The 12500-nt window shown below is 36.7% G+C and overlaps 1 protein-coding gene across 7 annotated transcripts in view; it reads left to right on the forward strand.

Moving 5' to 3' along the window:
• The window catches only part of LOC135202104 (uncharacterized), a 438359-nt gene that overhangs the window by 162639 nt on the left and 263220 nt on the right, over nt 1-12500 (forward strand). For 3 of the 7 annotated variants that reach the window (XM_064231603.1, XM_064231446.1, XM_064231520.1), the window contains one exon: nt 7159-7208. The exons of the other annotated variants lie outside the window; for them this stretch is intronic. The gene's annotated coding sequence lies outside the window, so the exon portion shown is untranslated. The remainder of the gene's footprint in view (nt 1-7158; nt 7209-12500) is intronic. 7 annotated transcript variants of the gene reach the window in all.

A 12500-nucleotide genomic window follows, 5' to 3' on the forward strand; every position in this document is an offset into this window, starting at 1 on the left:
GGCGGGGGTAAGCAAATAATGGGCGTTTTAGGGCGTGATCTGGTACTGCTGTGGTACCGATGATTGAATTTCTTCCAGCAATTTTTTTTTTTTTGGGGGGGGGGGGTTAGGGGGGGGCGGCTGCTTCGATCACCAGATGGAGTCGCCGGTGCATTGAGTTCAGTCGTAAGAGAACACGTGTGCATATTCTCTCTCTCTCTCTCTCTCTCTCTCTCTCTCTCTCTCTCTCTCAGTCTGTCTCTCTACATTATTTTTGAAATTTAATTGTCTCTCTCTCTCTCTCTCTCTCTCTCAATAAACCCAATAACCCTTAACCACTGTTATTATTTTGAAATTTAACTCTCTCTCTCTCTCTCTCGATCTCTCTCTCTCTCTCTCTCATATCTAATAACGTCGACGCATCACACGGCGTACATAGGGATATACATATGAATGAAACCATCTCGTTACTATTACACACGATTATCTCCTATGAATATTGCGATGAGTGAAAAGCGCTTCGCAACGAATAATATTCTGATGATCGTCATTTTTATTTTTTTATTTTTTAAGAATTAATCAACCCTATGTTTTATTAATCAGGATGAATCAGTGCCCGGCACTGACTGTCGCAGCCAAGGAATACGAATTTTGATTATGGAACGTCGAGGTACCACTGATTTTTTTCTGTCCGCCCTCGGATCTTCAAGACCACTGAAGTTAGAGCGCTGCAAATTGGTACGTTGTTCATCCGCCCTTTAATCATCAGACATCCCAAATTGCAGCCCTCTAGCCTCGGTAGTTTTTAAGAACTGAGGGCGGACGGGAAAAAGTCCGGACGGACGGATAAAGCCACGAATAAACCAGTCGGCCATCTGGTGTCGATTACGTGAAGGGTAATTATAAGTCACGACGGATTTGAAGCTGCGAATTTATAAAGTAATGAAGCATTAGAATGTATAGGATAAAGTAACGGTACTGCATCGTGGAATTGATCAAATGACAGAAGAAGTATCTATCTAACTGTATGTCTGTCTGTCAGTTTGTTTGTGTCAAAAATAAATGAATTAATAAAAATTGAGAAATGAGCCCAAGTAATGGGTCAGGTAAGGTCACTTCGTCGTAGAATTATAGAAGTATCTATCTGACTGTCTGTCTGTCTGTCTTGTCAGTTTGTTTGTGTAAAAAATAAATAAATAAATAAATAAAAATTGAGAACTTGAGCCTAATTAATAGGTCAGGTAAGGTCACTTCATCGTAGAATTTTATAAGAAACACCCCGTAGACCCCGTAGGGGCCTTGGTGCTCTCAGTGCACCTCACGCGCGGCGCACTGTAGGCATTATCTAGGACTCTTTGCAGCGTCCCTTCGGCCCCACTAACTGCAACCCCTCTCAGTCCTTTACTGTACCTCAGTTCATATTCCCTCTTTCATCGTACTTTCCTTACCCCTCTTCTAACAATTGCTTCATAATGAGATTGCGAGGTTTTTCCTCTTGTTACGCCTCTGTAACCTGCTTTACTTACAGTTTTCCTTTCAAAGCTGAATGGTCCTTCGACCCGGATTGTATATTCTGTTTTATTCTCAATAAGCAACAGATATCTACCGGTGACTGCCTGGGTCCCCGTACGCGTATCGTGACAAACCTCCATAAGTCAAGCGAGAGAAAAGTCGATATGTCCCTAAATTCAATGGAATTGCAGATTGCAAGGCAGGCAGGAGAGAGAGAGAGAGAGAGAGAGAGAGAGAGAGAGAGAGAGACCTTACCTTACAGACCTTACAGCTCGTTCGAGTTGCCCCAGGTCCCTCAGTGTGAGGCACCTCTAATGTCTACCAGAGAATTGCTAATGCATCTTCCAATCTTGGATGGTCTGGGATGCAGCTTAGATATTTGTCGAGCTTATTCTTGAGAGAGGAGAGAGAGAGAGAGAGAGAGAGAGAGAGAGAGAGAGTTGCGTGCCAATGAGGCTCAAACACTCACCGCAAGTTACGCTTGAATTTTGTGGCGTCGCTTATATACGAGTTGTTTTCTTTCGTTTTTATTTATTTTAATTCGAGGAGAAGAGATATTGCCAGGGTCTTCATAGTAGTTGGACGTTATACGATGGCGGAGCGCGATTAAATGCGTCTCTCGTGAAAATGGGTAGTATTGGGTGGCATAGGTTAGGGAGATAAGGAAGGGCGTGTGATGTTTCTCAAGAGTTCATTGAGAAACATCACACCAGGGAAAATATTCACTTCTCTTTTCTGGTACGCCAGGGAAAATATTAACCTTTGCTTTTCTGTTACACCAGGAAAATATTCACTTCTCTTGTCTGGCATACAAGGAAAATATTCGTTTCTCTTTTCTAGTACACCAGGAAAATATTCGCTTCTCTTTTCTAGTACACCAGGGAAAATATTCACTTTATTTTCTAGTACACCAAGAAAATATTCCCTTTCTATTACACCAGGAAAATACTCACTTCTCTATTCTAGTATACCAGGAAAATATTCACTTCTCTTTTCTAATACATTTTGTTGTAAAACTATCTCTGTAGAAGCAAGTCTCAGCTCTACAGAGAATACGCCTCGAAATTATAATAAAAAATGATCCACTTTTCATATCGTTAAGAATTAGTTTATTGAAAAATTCCCAAGTGACATGTTGCTAAAAGTATACAGTATCACTGACCGTTGTCGCTGCGACGCCAGTTAATTTTACTGAACATATCAGTCGGTTCGTGAAGAAGCTCTAAGCATATCGCAGTCGCTGATAGCTCCTTGGTGTGTGGAGCTACCTGGTAGCGTTGGCGATTATAAGAAAGAGAAATGATCAATCATTTCTGGAACTAAACCAAAACACGAAATGATCATCTCCATCCCGGATAATTTCCAAGGATCATTTCCAAGGAGGGTGGAGTGGAGAGAGATGAACGCGCTGTCTTTGGGAAATGTAATAGGGGAGGAAATATGCATAAAACATATATGACTGCTCCAGCCAAAGTTTCCCAGGAAAAAAAAAATGAAGAGACGGAAAAAGCAACGCTTTTTTTAGTAGGCTCCAATGGAATTTGCATACAAAGGAGGTGGCTGGATGTTAGGCCCATACTAAAATAAATGTCTACAGTAGGATCTTCTTGGCTGGGACACACTTTCTCTCTCTCTCTCTCTCTCTCTCTCTCTCTCTCTCTCTCTCTCTCTCTCTCTCTCTCTCTCTCTCGTGATACTAAAAGATTTGGTTGTTGCTTCGTAAGAATAAGTATCTGGTATTGGGGAAAAGTGGCTGAATGTGTCAATATAAAATAATAAATATATATTAAAATATATATACACATACTATATATACGGGTCGTACTTTACATATAAACTGTATGTATACATACATACCTGCAAGTATGTGTATATATGTGAACATATATACCTAATATACACATACGTACACATATATAGGGTTTGTAAACTGTACCTATATTTGTGGATGTGGATGGATACATACATACTTATATGTATGCGTATATATATGTATAATATACATATTATATACATATATCTATAGATATTATATAAATATTATATATATATATATATATATATATATATATATGTATATATATATATATACATTTATAGCATATTATATATTATATATATATATATATATACATACAGGTATGTATGAATACATTACATTTTTCAAAATTATAAATGAATATTTTTTCACATTCCTGTCACCTACATTCTCTCTATCTCTCTTCTCTCTCTCTCTCTCTCTCTCTCTCATCTCCTCTCTCTAAAATAGTAACCCCTGTCCTTCGAGTTCGAGTTTATAAAAAGAAAATCCATTAATTAACTCGACCTATACTGCATCGCGTGAGGTTCTGTTTTAATGTACACGCGAATGACTGTCGGCAGTCTCTTGTACTATGCTTCGTCGGTCGAACCTGCTTTTGATGTACTATTATATGTGTTTTATAACACGAGCTTAGGAACTTCTAAAGTCATGCGTTTGTTGAAATAGACCGGATAGATTACTCTTGTACTCGGACTGTCGACACTACTTTTGATGTACTTTATGTACTTTATTTACTTTATCAACAGTCTTACGGTTGTTTGAAAAGAAACTAGACTAGATTATTGTATTATTTAGTAATATACATATATATATATTATAATATATATTTATTATATTTATTCACAATAATCTGCAAAAACACCGTATCGTGCATCTAAGTAATCAGTAGGAGGATCCACAGTAATATTCTTGTTTATCAAGACGAAATATGTTCGTAGAAATATATTTGTATATTTCTGCAAACATATTTCGTCTTGATAAACAAGAAATATTACTGTGGATCCATCTGCTGATATTATATATGTATGTATACATACATTCATACCATATACATATATATATATATATATATATATTATATATATATATATATGTATGTATATTGAATAACTCCATAGTAATGAACATAATCTTAATTATAAAAAAACAAATCCAAGACCTGTAATGAAATTAGAATTAGGTTTGGCCATAGTAAAGATTAAAAAGTAACAGCTGTTATTATCATCATTATTATTATAATCTTTTTAAAATTTTTTTTAAATGACTTATTATTATTGTTGAAAGATATTGCTATAATACTTGTTGAAAGAGGGTCTCCTTCCAACATATTATTATTATTATTATTATTATTATTATTATTATTTTATTATTAATTTATTATTATTATTATTAGATTATTAATTATTATTATTAGATTATTGAAGAGGGACCATAAAAAATAAATCTGATTTCCTGAGAACTTCTCCATCATTAAGACAGCATAATAAAGATTGACGGTGCAATAAATTTCTGGAATAGGTGATACGACGAATCAGAATGGGTTAAATCGCTTTATGTCGCCGGAGAGAGAGAGAGAGAGAGAGAGAGAGAGAGAGAGAGAGAGAGAGAGAGAGAGAGACTTGAAAACAAAATGGAATAAAAGTTGAGAGAGAGAGAGAGAGAGAGAGAGAGAGAGAGAGATAGAAAAGAGGAAAAGGAAGAGAGAGAGAGAGAGAGAGAGAGAGAGAGAGAGAGAGAGAGAGAGAGAGAGAGAGAGAATGTTGTGGTGACATGCCCTGTTCACTTAACCCAGTTGTCTTCCAAGACTCCCTAAATAAAAAAAATAAAAAAAAGCAATATTGAAGACGAAACAAGTGAAAATCACCGAATAACCTGAAAAAAAAAGCACTCACTCAGTGTTGCCAGAGACAAGTGAGACTCTCTACCTTCCTGGGGAAAAAATATATAGGGATGGTCAGTCGTGGTGTCATGGTTTGGCAACGCTGCGGCAGAGGGTCAGCCAGCCAGCCAGCGAGCGAGCGAGCGAAGGAGAAGGAGGTTCCACGGGGAAATAAGCAAATGGAGTTATAACCTTGACTGCCACTGACCGTCGTAATATTCCAGTTGCATTACGTTCTCAGTTATGGTCGTGTTGCACGGAGACGCTTGGGGGGATAGACTTACGTACATACATACGTACACACTGACGCATGCACGACAGCGCGTCTTATGTGTGTATGTACGTTTTGTGCTTGTGTGAGATTGCAATTTTTTTCCCTAAGATTTGGGAATTGTCGAGTGATGAGGTGCAAGATGGACTTATTTTACTCTTCATACTTACGTGCACACTTAAATTACACACACACACACAGGACAGAATCTCTTTCGTACGATGCTATTATATATATATATAAATAATATATATATATAATATATATAATATATATATATATATATATAATATATATAGAATATATATATAATATATATAGTATTATATAGTATATAGTAGTATTATAGAATTTTCATGCTTAAGTATTTTCAAAGAGGCGGTGCTGTGTGGTGAGAGTGAAGATGGGACCTATTTTACATTTCGTACTTTCATGCACGTTTAAATTACTTTTTATGTTTAACATGCACATCTAAAGTGCACACATACACATGCACATATCGTGTATTTCTCCAGTAATAGGAGATGCTTGCGTCTCATTTTTAAAAATTAAGTTTTTCTCAAAATAGCGATATTTCCATATGCACTAAAATATCATTATGATATAAATTAAACTTTGGCTGATGTGAATTTATAAAAGACTACTGAAAAACTCTTGATTTCCCGTGCTTTGTAAATAAACATTTGCTTGTATGCATGGAAGCGTTTGCTTGTGTGCATGGAAACGCTTATTTGTATGCAGTTGTCCACCTTGATAATCGGATAATCGGGCCGGCTGTGGACTGACAAATCTGTAATGTCATTTCAAAAAAATAAATAAATAAATAAGAATTTTTAATCGTTAATTTTTTCCTCTAAAATGCCTCTTATGAATAATGGAAGGTCACCTTTGTGCTACAATATTCATTGTTAAGTCTTCTATTGATCTATGATAAAAGTTTTGAACGAAAGATTAAATGTCAGAATAGAAAAATGCAACAAACGCAATAGGTTCTCAACAACTAATTGAATTTAAAAAAACAATTTTCTTTTGTACACAGTACCTCAGTTTTTATTCGTTTTTTTGTCTTATCAAAACAGGTAAATCAATTCCTTCCTCCCATTTACAGGTAAATCCTTTAAGGGAATAGTGCCCACAGTGCACCTCAAAAGGTACACTTTAGGCATCACTTAAAGTTCTTTGAGGCGTCCCTTAGACCTCAAGCTGTGACCCCTTTCATTTCTGACAGCTTCCCTTTCAGCGCTGCGTGACCTCATCATACTATATAAGTAGATTCACATCAACCATGCATCTGACGTCTTTTCCAGTCCCTTCCGACGTTCCTGATTGGCTGTTGATATGTCAGTCACAGGGTTGGAAACCCGCAGTCTCCCTCGAGAGTTCATATAGGCAGGATGTATTTTCCTCTTCTCCTGAGGGATACGTCTTTCAAAAGTATATCCCTCAGGAGAGGTGGAACGTACATCCTGCCTGTGTAAACCCTCGAGAGAGACTGAGAGTTTCCAGCCCTGTGATTGGCTTTATCAACAACCAATCAGGAGCGTCGTAAGGGACTGGCCTAGACATCAGATACTCGGTTCATGTGAATCTACTATAGGTCCCAGCGATTGACCTTTGACTCTAAATATTACATTCAAATCCAATTTACAGTTAAAGCAGGCCACTCATTTCTTTCTTCCTTTTTTCTTTTTGCAGGTAATGTGCAGTAAAGCCAAGTGATAATGAGACGAGTCGGTGGTCAGGCGGTAAGTTGAAACCTGACTTTTTTTTTTTTTAAAGTTTTTTATTATTAGTGGTTGATGATGAAATAAATGTATATATCGGAAAGTGAGAATGTTAAAGATTGTTAATTATGTGGTTTATAACGCGTAATGCGTTAACACTTAGTTATATATATATATATATATATATATATATATATATATATATATATATATTTCTATCTATATATATATATATATTATATATATATATATATATAGATATATATATATATATTATATATATATATATATGATATGATATATATCCTATATATCTATATCTATATATATATATATATAATATAATTAATAATAATGATGATATAAATAAGTACGTCAAGTCCTTCAGGTTAGTACTGAAAGATAGAAAGCTGGATAAAAAACCTAACGGTATGAAGTAACGTACTAAATTAAATCTCTTGTTATTTATTTAGACAAAGAATTCACTGGGTTTGCAAACGTAAAAGAACCATTTAACTTTGGTAACGGAAAAAAAAATCTCGGGTAACGGACGAAAAAAAAAATCACTCGGGTAACGGCCACAAAAAGAGCAAAGAAAAAAAACAATTTTGCACTCGGGTTACGGTAAAAAAATTTGTTCACTCAGGTAACGGACGCAAACACAAAGATAAAAATAAAACTCTAATTTACCCAGACAGTCGACTTGAATTTCAAACGTCGCTGATGAATGATTCTTGAATAAATAATTCTCTATAAATGGAGCATCGTCCTCCTCCTCCTCCCCTCCTCCTCCTCCTCCTCCTCCTCCTCCTCCTCCTCCTCCTTCCAAAGCCAGCGAGTTAATCTGGCGACAGGAGAATGATGCTGAGAGAGACCGATCAAAAGATCTTGGGGGAAAATAATAATCCGACCCTCTTCCTTCATTGACTTGGGAGGAAGAGAGAGAGAGAGAGAGACAAAATGAGCGATCGGAGATTATGAAGCTTAGTGGGAAGCTGATGAATATGAGAAGAAGAAAGAAGAAGAAGAAGAAGAAGAAGAAGAAGAAGAAGAGAGGGAGTAGGAAAGGAAAGGAGAGGAAGAATGATCGTGAAGGAAAGGTGGACTTTAGTTGAGTGAAAATGAATGGAACTGAATAAATGCAAATATATATATATATATATCTATATATATATATATATATATATATATATATATATATATATATATATCTATTATATACTGTTAGGGGATATATACACACACACACTGTATATATATATATATTATATATATTATACTATATATATATACTATCTATATATATATATACTATATATATATATATACTGTTATTTGGGGATATATACACACACACACACATACACCAGACAAACGCCACTTGGGGAACTTTTGTGTGTGACGTATGTGTTTTGTTTGGACATGTATATACATACACAGACACACACACATATATATTTATATATATATATATAATATTATTATATATATATATATATTATGTGTCTGTGTATGTATATACATGTCCAAACAAACACATACGTCACACACAAAAGTTCCCCAAGTGGCGTTTGTCTGGTGTATGTGTGTGTGTGTATATATCCCCTAACAGTATTAGCGAGCCATGTAAATATTTGTCCTCTGATAAACGGCATAACTTATTTTATGAAGCTTTTGGGGCACGCGCGTCCCTTTTCCCATAACAGAGAGAGAGAGAGAGAGAGAAGAGCAGAGAGAGAGAGAGAGAGAGATTCTTGTCTCTGGTGGGGGGAAGGTGGTTAGTTCCGAGAGAGAAAGAGAAAGACTTATTTTTGATTCTATTTGGTGGGTAGAACATAGCCTGATACTTTAGAGAGAGAGAGAGAGAGAGAGAGAGAGAGAGAGAGAGAGAGAGAGAGAGAGAGAAGTATATATCTCTGTCTCTTTGGTGGGTAGAAGGTGTTCCCGAGCTACTCTGGGAAACGAGTCTTGTAGCTGTCAATTTTAGAAGCCTAAAACTACTGGAATGTCTTTGCCGAATCCCCCCAAAGCTGCCGTGGGGAGGGTCTGGTATGGGGTGGGTTATACTCCTGGACCCCTGATCTGGGTGAGGGGGCGGGGGGGGGGAGGCGCTAAGCTCTATCACAAATCAGGACTTTCCCCGACTTTGAGTGCCACTGAGTGCCAATGTTGACTTTTTGTTATAGCGTCCTCGTGTTTTCTTTTCTCCTGTCCTTCTGTAGGAGGCCGGACACGTCCTTGGTGCAGTTTACGCATCGCAGGAATACTAATACCCGTCGTAGGACACCAGCCAGCTTTTATTGTGTGTGTGTAGGTTTCTTTCAGAAAGACAACAGGTTCTTCCCCCTCCTCCCGCCCCCCCAGTACTCCTTTTCTTTAGTCAGATAATGATCTTGACGTCGAGTTTCCTCGTCAAAGGAGGTCTATGGTTCATTAGACAACATCTCGAGTCCCCCCCCCAAACATTCAAGATACAATGTTTAAGAAAAATATATTTTTTTAAACATTTTTCGAAAACAATGAAGACTACATAAAGTCACATAAGGTTACGTAAGGTTCGTGGGTAATTAGAGATACTGAAGTAACTTCAGGTCGTTTTTATGGCTATAATGATGCACTGAACAAATCATTATTACTGTAATTGGTGTTTAATTATGGCAACAGAACTCGTAAAATTTAAACTATACCCTTTTTATTTCTACAGGAAATTACCTCAGATGTGATATGACGAAGTGTCTATACTTAGCGATTAAGTATATCTGTATTCTAATCACTGAAGCTTCTAGGACTTTGATATATATAACATATCGATCTTTACGGTTATCCCTAAAGCAATATATAATATGTGTATTTATGTATGTATGTATAATACTCTGTCGGACACTTTAGTTATATGCGAAACTGGTTATTAGATCAAACTTTATTTTAAAAGGCAAACGCGCAAAGTACAATGTCTGAAATGGTTTTACTTACATTTTTCAAAAGCAAAATAATTCGTTTTCACCAAGAAATGATTATGTTTTGGCTAAGTATCTTGTAAGTTAGCATACTCACATATCATCTACGGAGACTGAATTCATGTAGTCCCCAAGAGACTGTTATAATACACAGTCCACTCTCCCAAGCCAGATTTCACTGAACTCCGAGAAGCATCTTATCCGAAGCGTTTGTGCTCCGAAAACAAACAGGCATGTTTTACCGACAAATATTGCCTAGCGCCGTGCTCGACAATTTCACACGGCATACGAGAGTGGATCTGAGGCATCCAGATCACCTCTTGTTTGCCTGTGCGATTGTAATCTCCCGAAAGTTTTTTTTTTTTTTTTTTTTTTTTTTTTTTTTTTTTTTTTTTTTTTTTTTTTTTTTTTTTTTTTTACCCTGGCTGGTGGTGATGGAGAGAAAGGAAGGTAGGTCAGTGTAGGTGTCTTGTGAGGAAGCTAATTACCCGGCTCTAAAATTGAAATGGAATGAGGTAAGCGCCTCAGCGGCGGCGTAGTTGGTTTGGTATTAGCGTCCCACCTCGGTGGTCGCGGGTTCGATTCTCGGCCATTCCATTGAGGTGTGAGAGATGTGTATTTCAGTGATAAAAGTTCACTCTCGACGTGGTTCGGAAGTCACGTAAAACCGTTGGTCCCGCTGCTGAATAACCACTGGTTCCGTGCAACGTAAAAGCACCATACAAACAAACAACAAGAAATGGAATGAGGACGAATTTAGACTCGGAGCTAAGGTGGATCTGGAATTAGTATAGAAAAAAAGAATGTTGAGATGCGAAATGGGTGTGAAGTGAGGGCATGCCAGACTTAAAATGCTAACACCAACGTACGGAAATAAGTCGAGGGGGACGGGTTTGAACTGTGATGAATGTGAGATTATGACGTAGCTAAAATGACCATTGAAATATAAATATAAAGCCAAAGTGAGGCCATACCAATAGGAAATGAGAATAAAGTGAAACTCATGAACAAAACGAATTCGAAGTTAAGGACAAACCTAGTTGGCTTTAGCCAAGTTAGAACGAAATTATGAATGTGTGAGATTATGACGTAGCTAAAATGGCCATTGATATCAATCTAAAGCCAAAGTGAGGCCATACCAGCACGAGATAAAGATAAAGAGAGAAACTCATGACCTAAATGAATTAGAAGTTAAGGACAAACCTAGTTGGCTTTAGCCAAGATAGAATGAAATTAGGGACCAATCTCTTCCTCACACCGAAATGAATGTTCAATCAGGACCGAGCAACTAAGTGACAGTCTGGATTTCAGATCATCTATTTTTCAGGAAGTAGGTTACACTGTTGACTTTTGGGTGGGAATGCAATGGAAGGAAAATATTCTTTTCCGTCAGTCAGTCAATTAATTCCTCTGTCAAGGCGTCACTCATTGTTAGGTCACTGATTTCTCCTCGGGTCGGGAGGTCGAGTTTTACGTTATTATTTTCGGCAGAATGGAATTCTAAAGTCATCATGATTATCATCATCACCATTTGACGCAAAGGTGGCTGGGAAAAATGATAAAGTCTACGGTTATTGAAACCCATGTTTCACTTTCACTCGCTTCTCATGTCTGAATAAATATAACCCAATTACGACTTCATTCAAAGCAACACATCAATGAAAAAATATAATATAAAAATCTACGGTCATTGAAACCCACGTTTCACTTCCATTCAGTTGCCGTGGCAAGTTTTGTAAAAAATTAAGCTGCCATTTGTTTGTCGTTCTTGATTCTGAATCCTAGGTAACTGTAACTAAAATCCATTAAATATTGAATGCTCATAACTCAGTCAATTCCCAATACTGATTATATACTCATAGTAATTGTGACCCTTCAGTGCAATATTTTTCATAATTATAATGATTTTTTTAAAATCCTCAATGGAGGATCTACCTCTGTGTTTAATATTCCTGTCTCTATATTGACCCCTTCCTGTGCCATTATGTGCCATTATAACGAAATGAATACCCTTGCAGGTTATGAAAATAGCTGCCAGAAAATAAACAAATAAATAAATAAATAAATAAATGAAAATAATAAAAGAAAGAACAAAGAAAAATATAGGAGAGTAATTTAAACTTGAAAGCCGTCAACTTTGAAAAGAAGCAACTGACATCCATACCCAGCTGCTTGTATATTATGAGACCCGATTCAACATCTTGTAAAGAGAACCATCTCGCTCCTAAATAAATTGTACTTCCCAGCGTTAGAAGAACATAAAAAAAAAATACACGCTTTCTATCTCCGTAATATATCATTTTGAGGACGTTTTCTTAAAAGGCAAGAGTTCCTCGTCCGCGTTCCCACATTTTAG

Source organism: Macrobrachium nipponense, chromosome 11 (genome assembly GCF_015104395.2).
Source record: "Macrobrachium nipponense isolate FS-2020 chromosome 11, ASM1510439v2, whole genome shotgun sequence".
Taxonomy (NCBI): domain Eukaryota; kingdom Metazoa; phylum Arthropoda; class Malacostraca; order Decapoda; family Palaemonidae; genus Macrobrachium; species Macrobrachium nipponense.